This window comes from Canis lupus, chromosome 2, assembly GCF_048164855.1.
Source record: "Canis lupus baileyi chromosome 2, mCanLup2.hap1, whole genome shotgun sequence".
Lineage (NCBI taxonomy): Eukaryota > Metazoa > Chordata > Mammalia > Carnivora > Canidae > Canis > Canis lupus.
In genome coordinates, this window is record NC_132839.1 from 1,443,616 (window position 1) to 1,460,303 (window position 16,688).

The 16,688-nt window shown below is 41.9% G+C and overlaps 1 protein-coding gene across 10 annotated transcripts in view; it reads right to left on the bottom strand.

The window, feature by feature from the left end:
• APC (APC regulator of WNT signaling pathway) overlaps positions 1–16,688 on the bottom strand; it is a 128,177-nt gene that overhangs the window by 81,711 nt on the left and 29,778 nt on the right. For 6 of the 10 annotated variants that reach the window (XM_072787787.1, XM_072787776.1, XM_072787842.1 and 3 more), the window contains exon 1: positions 13,149–13,271. The exons of 3 other annotated variants lie outside the window; for them this stretch is intronic. The gene's annotated coding sequence lies outside the window, so the exon portion shown is untranslated. Of the gene's footprint in view, positions 1–13,148; positions 13,272–16,688 lie in introns of those variants that run through there. One more of the 10 variants, XM_072787797.1, reaches the window with a different exon arrangement.

Consider the following 16,688-nt stretch of genomic DNA (forward strand, 5'->3'; position numbering starts at 1 on the left):
CTACCAACACCAAGGAAATACAAACGATTTTAAAAACATATTATGAACAGCTATACGCCAATAAATTAGGCAATCTAGGAGAAATGGACGCATTCCTGGAAAGCCACAAACTACCAAAACTGGAACAGGAAGAAATAGAAAACCTTAACAGGCCAATAACCAGGGAGGAAATTGAAGCAGTCATCAAAAACCTCCCAAGACACAAGAGTCCAGGGCCAGATGGCTTCCCAGGGGAATTTTATCAAACGTTTAAAGAAGAAACCATACCTATTCTCCTAAAGCTGTTTGGAAAGATAGAAAGAGATGGAGTACTTCCAAATTCATTCTATGAGCCCAGCATCACCTTAATTCCAAAACCAGACAAAGACCCCACCAAAAAGGAGAATTACAGACCAATATCCCTGATGAACATGGATGCAAAAATTCTCAACAAGATCCTGGCCAATAGGATCCAACAGTACATTAAGAAAATTATTCACCATGACCAAGTAGGATTTATCCCTGGGACACAAGGCTGGTTCAACACCCGTAAAACAATCAATGTGATTCATCATATCAGCAAGAGAAAAACCAAGAACCATATGATCCTCTCATTGGATGCAGAGAAAGCATTTGACAAAATACAGCATCCATTCCTGATCAAAACTCTTCAGAGTGTAGGGATAGAGGGAACATTCCTCAACATCTAAAAAGCCATCTACGAAAAGCCCACAGCAAATCTCATTCTCAATGGGGAAGCACTGGGAGCCTTTCCCCTAAGATCAGGAACAAGACAGGGATGTCCACTCTCACCACTGCTGTTCAACATAGTACTGGAAGTCCTAGCCTCAGCAATCAGACAACAAAAAGACATTAAAGGCATTCAAATTGGCAAAGAAGAAGTCAAACTCTCCCTCTTCGCCGATGACATGATACTCTACATAGAAAACCCAAAAGTCTCCACCCCAAGATTGCTAGAACTCATACAGCAATTCGGTAGCGTGGCAGGATACAAAATCAATGCCCAGAAATCAGTGGCATTTCTATACACTAACAATGAGACTGAAGAAAGAGAAATTAAGGAGTCAATCCCATTTACAATTGCACCCAAAAGCATAAGATACCTAGGAATAAACCTAACCAAAGATGTAAAGGATCTATACCCTAAAAACTATAGAACACTTCTGAAAGAAATTGAGGAAGACACAAAGAGATGGAAAAATATTCCATGCTCATGGATTGGCAGAATTAATATTGTGAAAATGTCAATGTTACCCAGGGCAATATACACGTTTAATGCAATCCCTATCAAAATACCATGGACTTTCTTCAGAGAATTAGAACAAATTATTTTAAGATTTGTGTGGAATCAGAAAAGACCCCGAATAGCCAGGGGAATTTAAAAAAAGAAAACCATATCTGGGGGCATCACAATGCCAGATTTCAGGTTGTACTACAAAGCTGTGGTCATCAAGACAGTGTGGTCCTGGCACAAAAACAGACACATAGATCAGTGGAACAGAATAGAGAATCCAGAAGTGGACCCTGAACTTTATGGGCAACTAATATTCGATAAAGGAGGAAAGACTATCCATTGGAAGAAAGACAGTCTCTTCAATAAATGGTGCTGGGAAAATTGGACATCCACACGCAGAAGAATGAAACTAGACCACTCTCTTTCACCATACACAAAGATAAACTCAAAATGGATGAAAGATCTAAATGTGAGACAAGATTCCATCAAAATCCTAGAGAAGAACACAGGCAACACCCTTTTTGAACTCGGCCATAGTAACTTCTTGCGAGATACATCCACGAAGGCAAAAGAAACAAAAGCAAAAATGAACTATTGGGACTTCATCAAGATAAGAAGCTTTTGCACAGCAAAGGATACAGTCAACAAAACTCAAAGACAACCTACAGAATGGGAGAAGATATTTGCAAATGATGTATCAGATAAAGGGCTAGTTTCCAAGATCTATAAAGAACTTATTAAACTCAACACCAAAGAAACAAACAATCCAATCATGAAATGGGCAAAAGACATGAAGAGAAATCTCACAGAGGAAGACATAGACATGGCCAACATGCACATGAGAAAATGCTCTGCATCACTGGCCATCAGGGAAATACAAATCAAAACCACAATGAGATACCACCTCACGCCAGTGAGAATGGGGAAAATTAACAAGGCAGGAAACCACAAATGTTGGAGAGGATGCGGAGAAAAGGGAACCCTCTTACACTGTTGGTGGGAAAGTGCACTGGTGCAGCCACTCTGGAAAACTGTGTGGAGGTTCCTCAAACAGTTAAAAATATACCTGCCCTACGACCCAGCAATTGCACTGTTGGGGATTTACCCCAAAGATACAGATGCAGTGAAACGCCGGGACACCTGCACCCCGATGTTTCTAGCAGCAATGTCCACAATAGCCAAACTGTGGAAGGAGCCTTGGTGTCCAACGAAAGATGAATGGATAAAGAAGATGTGGTTTATGTATACAATGGAATATTACTCAGCTATTAGAAATGACAAATACCCACCATTTGCTTCAACGTGGATGGAACTGGAGGGTATTATGCTGAGTGAAGGAAGTCAATCGGAGAAGGACAAACATTATATGTTCTCATTCATTTGGGGAATATAAATAATAGTGAAAGGGAATATAAGGGAAGGGAGAAGAAATGTTTGGGAAATATCAGAAAGGCAGACAGAACGTAAAGACTGCTAACTCTGGGAAACGAACTAGGGGTGGTAGAAGGGGAGGAGGGCGGGGGGTGGGAGTGAATGGGTGACGGCACTGGGGGTTATTCTGTATGTTAGTAAATTGAACAACAATATAAAATAAATTAAAAAATAAAAAAGAAGCTTTAGAGGAAAATACTTTTAAGTATTTTAAATTTCTTCTGTGGTTAAGTCTTTCATGTTTTCTTTATATTCTTGTATAGATTTGATTCATTAATAGTTCATCAGTAAATTATTTCCTGTAGCTATTCAACTGAGTATTACCGCAGGGTTGTACATATTCTCTCATTTAAAAATTTGCCTCCTTAAAAAAAAAAAAAAAAAAAAAAATTTGCCTCCTTTCTCATCCATGCTCTGTTCTTTTGCTCTCTTAATCAGACTTTGTAGGGTTTCATCTATTTTATTGACCTTTGCCAAAAAAAATCTATTTTTGGCATTGTATCTTTTGTACAACTTTGTTTACTACTGTATCATTTCTGTATTTATCTTTACTAATTATATTCTCTTATTTTCCATAGATCTATTTTGTTCTTCGTTAAAGTGAATATTAATTCATTTATTTCCTTACTTTTTTTATATGTTCATTTATCAGTTCCTACCTTAGTAGGAACAAATACTTAAGGATATTAATTTTCTTCTCACTATAGCCTTGGCTATGTTCCCTAAGCTTTATTTATTTTTTTTTTAATTTTTATTTATTTATGATAGAGAGAGAGAGAGAGAGAGAGAGGCAGAGACACAGGCAGAGGGAGAAGCAGGCTCCATGCACCGGGAGCCTGACGTGGGATTCGATCCCGGGTCTCCAGGATCGTGCCCTGGGCCAAAGGCAGGCGCCAAACCGCTGCGCCACCAGGGATCCCTTCCCTAAGCTTTAGTATGAAGTGTTTTCCTCTTTATTTTTTGATAATTTATAATTTCAATAGATTTCCTCTTTGATCTACGGGGTATCTGGAAGATACTTCCTAATTATTAGGTGTATAAAATGACTTTTGAGTCATTTTTTTATTGCCACTAATTTTTTTTGTTTATTAGACTGATTAGAGATTGTTGCCTACAAAAGTATTTGGAAAATTTTTTTAAAATATTTGTCGTGTAGCCAAGAACATGACTAACTTCCAAAAATATCTCCCTGAAATTTTAAAAGGAAAAAGTGTAAAAAGTTCTATCATTTAAATCCTCTATATATGTGTTTTTCTGTGTATTTGGTATGTGAAATTTAGAAGGCCTATATCATTTATTGCATATTTACAATATGCTATGTAGTGTAAGTGCCCTACATACATATCTCATTTACTCTTCAAAATTGTACGGCATGCATCACTTACCATCTTAGGGTTAAAGGAGATGAAACTTCAAAATGCTACATAACTTTCCTAAGGAACACATCAAGTTGCTAAGTCAGAATTTAGATTCCTGTTTCTAACGCTCATGCTTTTAAAGACCATATAATACTACCTCTGTGTGGGCTTTCATGACCTGTTATCCTGATAGCAGTCTACCTTCCAAACTTATTTTCTATTAGGTTTCAATATAACCCTCCTCAAGTCCCTTGTACTTTTGTTCACAATTCATCTTTTTGAACGCCTCATCCTTTCTTCCTCTGCTTTGCTAACATTATCTCCGTCCTTTAAGGCCCAGTTCTGTAGCCTTACATAAAAACTTCCTGTCTCCTCCAGCCAATGAGTCTCCCTGCTGACTACATAACATAAAACTTGGCTTACTTACTCCAAATATTTCATTTTACTCTGGTGAGCTTTGTTTCTCCACCTTTAAGACAGGTTTATTATTGAATACTTAGCTTTTCTAATTCCCAAAATGGTTTATTCTGTGACAGCCACAAAAAGACAAATACACACAAGAATAAACTGAAGCAGTGCTTTATGAGCTATGGAGGGCAAAGAGAAAAAGAGGGTACAAATTCAAAGAATGTCTAAGATGACTTTTCCATTAAAATAGTAAGATGGTAGATGTGTCTCTCTGTGGCTATACAATTCAAATCAGTGAACATTTGAGAACTTATTATTCACAAGATACCATACAAATGTTATAAGGAGATTTTGTAGGTTAAATTGTGTTCCCCAAAAAGATATGTTGAGTCACAGGTAAGCTAGACCCTAGTATCTCTGAAAAGTGACCTTATTTGGAAAAAGGGTCTTTGCACATGTAATCAAGTGGAGATGAAGTCTTACTGGATTAGGGTGGGCTCTAAATCAATGACTGGTACCTTTAAAGGAAAGTCATGTGAAGAAATGGACACAGAGACCTGGGGAAAACATCTTGTGATGATGGAGGCAACGACTGCAGGGAGTCAGCTGCAAGAAAAGGAATGCCAAAGACTGCCAGCAACCACCAGGAGCTAGGAAGAGAGGCATGGAACAGATTCTCCCTCAGTGTCTCCAGAAGGAACCAACCTTGCTGACACCTTGACTCTGCACTTGTAGCCTCCAGAACTGTGAGGGAATAGATTTCCATGGTTTTAAGCCACCAATCTGCGGTACTCAGTCACAAGAGCCTTTCAAGACTGGGGCGGGGAGGGGGAAGGGTGACGGCACTAAGTTAACACGTTAACACATTGCTTATTCCCAAGTATCTTATTATCTAGCAAGGAGTAATATTTCAGTAGCAAGGGTAAATTGGGTCAGTACATAAATGTATCAGATGCTTGTGCCCCACCTTACATTCTCTTGGCTTCCTTTAACTCTAGTCACTAGTGCATCAATCAGCTCACTGCAGGTATAAACTGACAGTACATTAGCTGCACCGGCTGGCTATCTTTTGCATTGTGTCCTAGGGATACCCCAGGATGGGTCCCCAACATCCATGCATGTGTAACCTATAAAAGAATGAACATTTGATGGAGCAATCCTTGACTAAAGGGAAATGGAAGCTAGTATATATAATTATTTCCTGTGGTTGGACAATCCTACATGGACTTTCTGGTTCCTCAGAAAGTCCTGACAGATCAAGCCACAGTTGTCCAAAGTGGTGACCAACTTGAGAACATTTGCTTTTGCTGGCTGTCCCTCTTGCCTACCTTAACTCCCTTGTAGCCCTCCACTCTTGGGTCACTTCCCAAAAAAGTATTTCACCCAAGACCTTGTCTCAAGATTCTGACTTACAGGGGAACCTGGGCTAAGATACAAATTACCTATAATTCAAAGGCAAATTTGTATTCAAAAACATTGGGTAGAATACTGTGGCAATTACACCTTGCTCAGAAAATTAGGAAAAGCTTTCAGAATGTAAAAGCATTTAAGAAAGGACTTGAAAGATGGCATAATTGCTAATAAATGTGAATAGTAGTACAGAAAACAGAACAGCGTAATCAAAGTTCAGAGGTTGGAAAAATGTCTATTTGGTGGAGTAGATGGCAGTTTAATTTAGCTGAAATTCAGTGTAGAGGAATTTGGGAAAAGAGGCAGGGGTCAGAGCATAAATATGAACTGGAACCACACGATGGCTAGGTGATTTCACAATGTAAGGAAGAGGAGGTCTGGATAGAGTAGCTACAGAAATGATGGGATAAAAAGCTTAAAAGGTACAAGGCCAAGTCACTTTAACATTTCTCGGTTTCTATTATAAACTATTTCAGAAGTAGCTAACACAATGACATAGATTAAGTGATAATAAAACCAAGACTCTAAAAATAGCTGGTGGAAATATATTTTAATATTCTTCAATGTTATATTTACCATATGAGTGACATTATATACTACAATTTAAATAAATCTGGTAAACGAAAATGTGAATTTACCTAAAAAAGTAACATTCATTCACCAAAGTATAACTCAAAAGAAACCTCTCAAAAATGTCAGCCTAGGGATCCCTGGGTGGCGCAGCGGTTTGGCGCCTGCCTTTGGCCCAGGGCGCGATCCTGGAGACCCGGGATCGAATCCCACGTCAGGCTCCCGGTGCATGGAGCCTGCTTCTCCCTCTGCCTGTGTCTCTGCCTCATTCTCTCTCTCTCTCTGTGACTATCACAAATAAATAAAAATTAAAAAAAAAAATTTAAAACAAAAAAACGTCAGCCTAAAAGAACTACTGTACGTATGTGTGTGTGTATATACATGTGCTGTTAGTAGACAGAATAATGGCCCCACGAAGACATCCACATTCTCATTCCTGAAACCCATGAATGTGTTATTTTACATGGTTAAAGGGACTTTGTATGTGTGATTAAGTTAAGGATCTTGACTTAATCACACACAGGAAGATTTTCCTGAATGACTTAGGTGGACCTAAGGTAAGCACAAGGGTTCTTCTTAAGGAGATGGTAGGGTCAGAGTCAGAGAAGCAAAGGGCCAGAGAGAGATTTAGAATGCTGCTGGCACTGAAGATAGAGGAAGGGACCACAAGGCAGTACAGGTAGCCTCTAGAAGCCAGAAAAAAGGAAGTGGATTCTCCCCGACAGCCTCTGGAAGAAGTGCAGCACTGCTGCTATTTTGATTTTGTGAAACCAGTGAAAACCAATTTCATGCTTCTGACCTCTAGGGTTTTAATACAATAAACTTGTGCTGTGTTAAATCACCAAATTTGTGGTTATTTGTTACAACAGCAATAGGAAAAAAATACTCTATCATCCAGTGATCCTTCTCCTATGAATAAATTCCACTGAAACTTCATACTGGCCATGCGGTGATCTTAAAATATATCCACAATTTCTTTGACTCTATTCCTTCAAAAGGTAGAGCTTAATTTATCTCTTCTCATGTAGACTAGACTTAATGACTCATTTCTAATAAAGAAAATATGGTAGCAGTATGGCTTTTGAGACTATGTCATAGATGGCTTCCATCTTGTTCTTTCTCTCCGGGATCAGTGGAAGAAGCCAGCTGCCCTGTCATGAAGATATTCAAGCAGCTTCACGGAGAGGCCTATGGCAAAGCACTAAGGCCTCTTGCCAACAGTCAAAAGAAAAAGACTATGTGAGTGAGCCATCTTGGAAGTGGATGCTCATTTAGTCAAGCCTTCAGATGACTGCGGCCCTAGCTGACATCTTGACTGCAACTTCACGAAAGATTCTGAGCCAGACCACACAATTAAGGCATTCTTGAATTTCTGCTCCATAGAAACTCTAATAAGTATTTGTTGTTTTAGCCACTAAGATTTGAGATAATTTGTTATATGAGTATGTCTAGCATAGTCTAAAAATCAAATTTAGGATGGGGTGTCTGGGTGGCTCAGTCAGTTAAGCATCCAACTCTTGATTTCAGCTCAGATCATGACCACAGGGGTTGTGAGATGGAACCCTGCTGGGCATGGAGCCTGCCTGAGATCCTCTCTCTCTCTCTGCCCCTACCACCACCTCCCCCCCTCCCCTGAAAAAGAAAAACCAAATTTGGATACATACCCCAGAGAAATGAAAGCAGGGACTTAAAAGAGATTATCTGTACACTCACATTCACAGCAGCATTATTCACAATAGCAAAAGGTTTTGGAAGCAACCCAAGAGTCCATCCACAGATGAACAGATAAACAAAATGTGGTATACATACAATATTACTTAACCTTAAAAAGGAAAGGAATTATTAAACATGTTACAACATGGATGAACCTTGAGGACGTGATGCCAAGTGAAATAAGTCACAGAAAGACAAATACTGTATTGTATTTAATGGGTACTGACTTTCAGTTGGGGAATATGAAAAAGTTCTGGGGATGGACTGGATACATTCACAACAATATGAATGTACTTAATACCACAGAACTATTATGTACTCAATAAAGGTTAAGATGGTATATTTTAGATATATGTATTTTACCATAATAAAAATTCTCATTAACTACAGGAAAAATAGGCACACAAAATTACACTAAATATTTCACAAGAACTGATACATATTTAAGAACATATCTGAATGAGCGCCCAAAAAGGGAGTGTATGGTAGGAGAAGAAAGGGGATAAAGCTTGCCCTATATGGAATGATGATATCATGAGATCATGATTTACAAAAAACAATTTTCAAGAACATATCTAATACATAAACATGGGAAATGCCACTTGTACCAAATCAAGAGCTGGTGTAACTTTCCTTCTGGAAGTTGACCCTATGGAAGTCAAGAACCATAGGTTACTGTCTATTAGAACTAGATCTAGAAATCCTTTCATCTAACCTTCTCATTTTACATTCAAGACCCTTAATACTTCAAAGTAATTTACTTTTCAGAATTATCTGTGATTCCAAGCAGACTTTACAAAGCACAGTGTTTCAAATAGCAAACTACCACATTCCTCTAAACTAGAAGATATCTTAGATGATGTAAACCTTTAAAGATACTATGAGTAACCAAAGCAATCAATGTTTAACTAGCAATAACATTTCACTCAGTTCTATTATGTGTCTTAGAAGTAAGTTTCCATGTCTTATCTGACTCTCTAGCACATATTACAGATCTGGCATTTATTACGTACTCAAAAATGTAGTGAATGGACACTCTCAGGTGTTATTCATCTTCTCTGTATCAAACCGCCCTATCTCATCTTATGTGCTATTTAATGTTTCATTCAGACTGTAATACAAAAAAAAAAAAAAAAAAAAGAAAGAAAGAAAGAAAAGAAAAGAAAGAAAGCGAGAAAGAGAAAGGAAAAAAAGGAGAGGGAGAAGGTCAAAATGAAGAACACTTTAATGTACTAAAATTGAATAGGGATCCCTGGGTGGCTCAGCAGTTTAGTGCTGCCTTCGGCCCAGGGCATGATCCAGGAGTTCCGGGACCAAGTCCCACATCAGGCTCCCTGCATGGAGCCTGCTTCTCCCTCTGCCTGTGTCTCTGCCTCTCTCTCTCTCTCTCTCTCTGTGACTCTCATGAATAAATACATAAAATCTTTTTTAAAAATTAAATTAAATATAATATATAATTATAAATACATATTAAAAGGCTGGTTAAATTATGTGTAAATAATGAGAGTAAAAAATAGAGAAAAACGCTAAGACAAAAGTCCACACAACATCAATAAAACAGCTTTCAGTCCACAGACATACTTATGAACATTTAACTTTTTAGTTCCTTAATAGTTCAATTTCAAAGGCCACAAAAACCAGTAGTTTAGTCTTATATTATGTATTTTATAAAAGGGAAAAGAAATCAACTTTTCTTATTTTAGTTCTTATTTAATTGCAGAAAATACCCCAATCTATTGCTATTCTATTTAGAACTGTGCATATGATTAATGAGATGATCTTTAAAAAGGAATATGTTACGAATGTCATTATGAAAACTGTCTCTCCACTTGCTTAGCCATCAGGTATTGTACAAAGCATTCTTATTATATCATGGTTAAAAACTCAATACCAAGTACAATTTTTCATTTAATGAATAATTTGCGATGGCTTCTATTGCTCTTCAAATAATTTCTATTATTTACCATTTTGTGCATTATGTAATGAGACCTATTATGAAATAGTTTTATAGCTCTATGTTCTTTACATCCTTATACAATACGTGACCTTGGATAAAGTCAGAACATAACTTAAAATACTCTTAATTAAAATGAAAATAATGCTACACTGAGCTATTTAGATAGTAAAAGAACCATAAACTCTCAAAGACTGAGTCTTTGAGACTCAAAGAACTGAGTTTCAAAGGACTGAATGGTATTAGCTATTAAACTTCATTTGCATATTTATTTATTTTTTAAATTTATTTATTTATTTATTTAAATTTTTTAAAAGATTTTATTTATTCATTCATGAGAGACACACAGAGAGAGGGGCAGAGACACAGGCAGAGGGAGAAGCAGGTTCCACGCAGGGAGCCAGAGGGGGGACTCGATCCCAGGACCCCAGGATCACACCCTGGGCTGAAGGCGGAGCTAAACCGCGGAGCCACCTGGGCTGCCCAGAGACAATTATTTAAATAAAGAATAAAATTGGTTTAATTTATCCGTGGAAACTTTATATAGACTAATTTATTCAAGTCCAATTCCTTATTATGTTGGAAAAAAAATTACTGAAACGAAATTCCAGGCTCTCAGAAGACTTTCCACCATATAAGCACTATTTAAGAAACACTGTCACTAATCTTGGAGGGCTTTACAAAGCCACTGCCATCCAGTTCAGGGAGAAGGGAGGTGTGGCAGGCTGGCCACCATAATATGCATAAAGACAAGGTATTTTAAACTGTATTTAATCTGAAGACATATTTTTTAGACATTTAAGAAAAAAAAATAAGTGCAATGAAAACACTATGAATAGTATATCTTATGAGTACTGACTAAACAGAAATACATCTAAAGGAAAAACCTTGGAGCTTTAATTTAAAATATTTGGCTTTCCAGTTTATTCAATAATATGTAAAAGTAGCCAAAGAGTACTATAAAATTACATATAGATCTTAAATATTAAACCTATGAAAACTTTGTCACTATAATTTTTCATAAAGTAATTGACATTATCGTGATTTATTCCTGAATAACCCAGTTGATGGCATAAAGCTAACTAACAAAGGAAAAGAGCCACACTGCTTCATACATAATTTATTAACATTTCCTTTAGGATTTATGTTAAAGCGAAGAATTCTAACATCTGTCCTGTGATGCAGAATCAAAGCGTCCAATACATTCCACTGTCAAAACATTCACAGCTTGGTAATTTTCCTACTTTAAAAAAATGAAGCATATCTTTCCCTCCTATTCGGGTTGCGGGTTGCGATTACGATTACAACGCAGGGTCCGGCCAGTGGCCTGGTGCCCCCCGCTGCCCCTCCTGCGGTAAGCCCTGTTGTAGGCCGCGCTCCCCTCCCTCCCTGGCGCTCCCCCTCCCCGGTGGCGGTGGCGGTGGCGGTGGCGGTGGCGGAGTCGGCCCAGCGGGGGCAGGGCAAGGCCGCAGGCGCCCAGGAAGGGCCTCGCTGACCAGGCCCAGGCCGGTGCCTCGGGCCGCCCTGCGCGCGCAGGTGCAGGTGCAGGTGCATGGGCGCCCACGCCGGCACTGGGGACCAGGGTCTCCGTCCACCCAACGCTGCGCGCGCCCCGGGTGCCTGCCTCTGCTCCCCTCGCCCCTGCACGGAGCCTGCCCCTGCTCCCCTCCCCTAGCCCCTGCGCGGTGCCTGCCCCTGCTGCCCTCCCCTCGCCCCTGTGCGGAGCCTGCCCCTGCTCCCCTCCCCTAGCCCCTGCTCGGTGCCTGCCCCTGTTGCCCTCCCCTAGCCCCTGCGCGGAGCCTGCCCCTGCTCCCCTCCCCTAGCCCCTGCGCGGTGCCTGCCCCTGCTCCCCTCCCCTCGCCCCTGTGCTGTGCCTGCCCCTGCTCCCCTCCCCTCGCCCCTGTGCTGTGCCTGCCCCTGCTCCCCTCCCCTCGCCCCTGTGCGGTTTCTGCCCCTGCTGCCCTTCCCTCGCCCCTGCGCGGTGCCTGCCCTTGCTCCCCTCCTCCCGCCCCTTGCAAGCCGCTGGGCCGCTCGGCCCATCACTGTGGCCAGCAGCTCGGCGCCCCTCCCGGCCACCAGCGCCTCGGCCCTGTGGCCGGAGAGGGAACAGGCCTTTCAGCAGGCTGCAGCCTTTGCTTCTCGCCTTGAATATGCCCCATTCTTTGTTGTCCTCAGCCCGTTTCCTTAGATACTGCTACTGCACTCGGGCAGCAGCATCATGAACACAAGACCTCCCTGTAGCCCCGCAGCAGCCCCTTCCGCAGACTCCCCGACAGTCCTGCCCCTCCCCCCTGCTTCCTCCGGGCGGGGAGCCCTGGCCAGCCGCGCAGGAAATCCATCCCCGGCGCCGCAGTCGCAGGGGAGGGGAGGGGGAAGAGGCGGAGGGGGAGGTGAGGGACGGGGAGAGGGGACAAGGGGGAGGGAGGGGAGGAAGGGAGGAGGGGGAGGCCGAGGGGGAGGGCGAGGGCGAGGAGGGGGAGGGAGGGGAGGAGGGGGAGGGAGGGGGGAGAGGAGGAGGGAGAAAGAGGGGAGGAGGGGGACGGGGACCGGGACCCAGACGGGGAGACGCCCCTGCCTCCCGGCTGCTGCGCGGCCGGGCCGCGGGTGCAGGTGCAGGTGCAGCGGGTGCGACGGAACCCCGGCCCCCGCCCCACCCCGGCCAGCCGGGCCCCGCCGCCGCCGCCCCAGCACCTACCCCATCTCCCCGGCGCCCCCCGCGGCCCGAGCACCTGCCCCGTCCCCCGACCCCTCCCGCGCGGCCCCAGCACCTGCCCCATCTCCCCATCTCCCCGGCCCCCGCCTGCCGGGCCGGGCCGGGCCGCCGGTGCGGGTGCAGCGGGTGCGAGGGAGCCCCGGCCCCTGCCCCCCCACCCCGGCCAGCCGGGCCCCCACCCGCCGCCGCCCCAGCACCTACCCCATCCCCTTGACGCCCGCCCCCCATCTCCCCCGCCCCGGCCCCAGCACCTGCCCCACTTCCCCGCCCCCCATGTCCCCGTCTCCTCGGCCGCAGCACCTGCCCCATCTCTCCGGCCCTCCCCGGCCCCGCGCCCCCCGCCGCCGCAGCACCTACCCCATCTCCGAGCCCCGCAGCACCTCCATTCCGTCTCCACTGACACCCGGGCGGGCTGCGCCAGGACAGCCCAGGTGGGTCACGTGCGCGCGCGGCCGGCCAATCCGCGGGGCGGCACCAGCGCATCACCCCCGCCGCCCGCCCGCTGCCCGCCCGCGCCCCGCCCCGCGCCCCGCCCCCGCGCCCCTCGGGGTGCCCTTCACCTCCCGGCACCCGGTCCGCGGACGCGGACTGGGGGGGGGGCGGGGGTCCGCAGGGCGGAAAGGCTAGTGCGAGATGCTGGGGGTGGGGGGGATACACTCTATCTCCTGTGCTGAGATTCACGTATGGGCCGCATAGAGGAGAGGAGCCCTCTTAGTGCGTTGTAACAAATAGTTATAGATCACAAGTCGCTGACTCAATCTGTTTGAATGAAAAACACAGTGACCACTAAAGCTCTGGTGGCAGCAGAGCGGCTGGGGTGCGGATCCGGGAGGAGCCTCTGCTCCCGCGGCTTAGGGCTTGTGTGCACTTTAGTCATTCCAGGGCGCAGGGCTTCAACTTCCTCTGCAAAAAGGGAGAAGCATGGAAGAAAGGGGTTAATACAAAGGACGCGGTGCTGTCAGTTGCTACTAACCTGAAACAAATTACTTAATGCGAATTTTGTGTTTCATTAATTTATTTATTAAAATTTTTATTTGAGAAGGGAGGAAAGTGTGGGGAGAGCCCCAGAGGGAGAGGGAGCAGCAAACTCCCCACTGAGCAGAGAGCCCAACGCAGGGCTCCATCCCGGGACCCTGAGCCCAAGGCAGAGGCAGAGGAAGGCAGCCTTAGCTTAACCCACTGAGCCACCAGGGTGCCCCGCTACATTTTATTTAAATCAAACCGAGTGAAGCTTAACTTACTAATTTTTATAAGTTGGAAGGGCAAATTCAAATTGCCAAGAATTTAAAATAGATTTAAATTTTGGTTTAAATGGGAGGAGACCGGTGTCCATGATCTATTTCGAATTTAAAAGGATATTTAACTTCAGGTTTTTAAATGAAATGTTATTTATCATAATCTTTTACTTGTTAAATTAATAACATGAAAAGCAGCAAGCTATCAACAGTATGTTTGAAGTAACTCCATTTTATTAAAAGTTGTATGAATTAGAAAAGTAATAGACACAGTAAAATGCTCATGGATGTGCATACAACCAGTGCTCATAGTGGTCATCCTCGGAATTTGGGATTTTTAGCGTTTTTCTCTTTTTCCTTTGTGCTTCTGAATATTTTTTCTCTTTGTGTCTATCTTATAATGCCTGATATACATAGCAAACACCCTCCAAATATTTGTTAGGTGAACATATGGGCAAACACTGACCACTTGTTACTAGTAATTAGAAAAATTGTATTTTAAAGGTTTAAATATATTTAGAAACAGTTCCCCTTCATATTTGAAAGGAAATGTGCATCAATTTGATTGTATTTCAAATGGCCCTTTCGTCAGGATGACTTAGTTTTACAAAAGGCTTTCAACTGTCCCTTACTGAAAGTGCATGATTCACTGAACAAGACTTAATTATTTATATAGTCACTATTTGTAACAAATTCAGAATAGACAATTCCTCATAAGCCCTTGTGGAAAGAAAAAAATACCCTTCAAATCAAAGAATACACTTTAGAAGCTCCTAAAAATAACTTGAGTATCCTAAGAAACAATTCTGTTACTCTTGACTCAGACTATGATTCAAGTTGTTATTCAATAAACTAGGTTGTAGCCAAAATATTTGTCTAAATTTTTACTGTTATGTATTGCACAAGTCAATCAGTGATTCACATGACAAAATTTTCAAGAAGGATCTGACCATTACATGTCCGTTAACCATAATTCAAATCTAAAAACAAGCCAATCTAAAAACTTCACATTTCACAATATTGCCAACTGAATTATTAAGATTTTCTCCTTAAGGATTCCACAAAATTTGATTTGAATTTTATTTTTAAAATATATTTAGCTATTTTAAAAACAATAATTAGGGGATCCCTGGGTGGCGCAGCAGTTTAGTGCCTGCCTTTGGCCCGGTGTGCGATCCTGGAGACCCGGGATCGATTCCCATGTCGGGCTCCCGGTGCATGGAGCCTGCTTCTCCCTCTGCCTGTGTCTCTGCCTCTCTCTCTCTCTCTCTGTGTGTGTGACTATCATAAATAAATAAAAATTAAAAAAAAAGCTTTAAAAAAACAATAATTAAAGACATATACAATCAAAATGTATTGAGCCAAATTCGAACACAAGGAAGATCATTAAAACATTAACTGGTGCTACCACGTTTGTTATGTATCTCAGAACTCCTGCCAACCCTATTTAAATAAAAATGTTAGTATTTACACTACATATATACGTATGCACTAAAAATATTTTCATGATTAACATGAAACACTACAGAAATGAATGTATGTTAAAGCTATTGCAAGACTACACCTCACATGCCTTTCTTTGATTTTATATATCTGTTCATTTATGATCATTGCAACTGTTTTCAGTATACGTAAGTAAATGTTATAATTATGAACACATGGTTCATCTTTAAAAAAAACTTTCTAAACCTTCGGCAGCTTAAAAAATTAATGACTAAATAAATGAATAGAATTTTTAATGTAAAAAAAAAGAAATTTTAATGTCTTAAATCTTGCATTCCATTTTAACAGACACATTTGGCCTAATTTTAAGGCTTATAATTTCAAAGCCTGACAAGAAGAATATGTGCAACATTATTAACTAGTATAAAAGAAGTAAAAATTAGTGCTCCTTTCTGTTGTCTTAATTCACTCTTGTGCTTTGTCAACATTTAACTCTTTCTCTTTACTAGATACCTCAGATATATCGAAATAGAACAGATCTATGCCTACGTAGCTATCAACAAAAGCTTTTTTCTTTAAAAATAAAAATTATGTATTGAAAAAGCACATACTAGTATAAATCTATGTTCTCTAGGTGCTAAGCCAAAAAAGCTCAGATTCATTTAGACACCTCAGGTCTTTAAATTTATACTGGGTTGACAGTAAGACAAAAAAGCATAAGAAGAGAAAAAAATGAGACCAATTTCAAAGGCCAAATTGGTTATGAAGACCAGTTCTTCCATCTTTTCTGTATTTTTTCACAGGACATGGGAAGGAGATGAACTGTTGCAATGGCAATGGGACTTTTAGTGACGTGTAAACTAAGTGGGAGACAGAATCACACTCTTCTACAAAATAGATTTATCTGTATATTGTGTTACCTCAAGAGGCAAAAATTTCTCAAAATAAAATTTCCTAGCACTAATACTAAAAGCTAACATCGCTTTTCTCCCTCCAATCTTTCTCCTCTCTAATCGGCAAATACCAAAATAGTTTTTTTACACTCCGGCTCAAAGAACATTTCACGGCTTCCAACTGCTAACAGTGGCACTGAGACAACTTGGAGTTTAATCAGGGAGTGCCCTGAATGGCATATTAATTAGTCTTCCTACACTAAAAGGCTTCCTACATGTATTAAGTTTCCTATGGCTGCCGTAACAAATTACCACAACGTTCATGC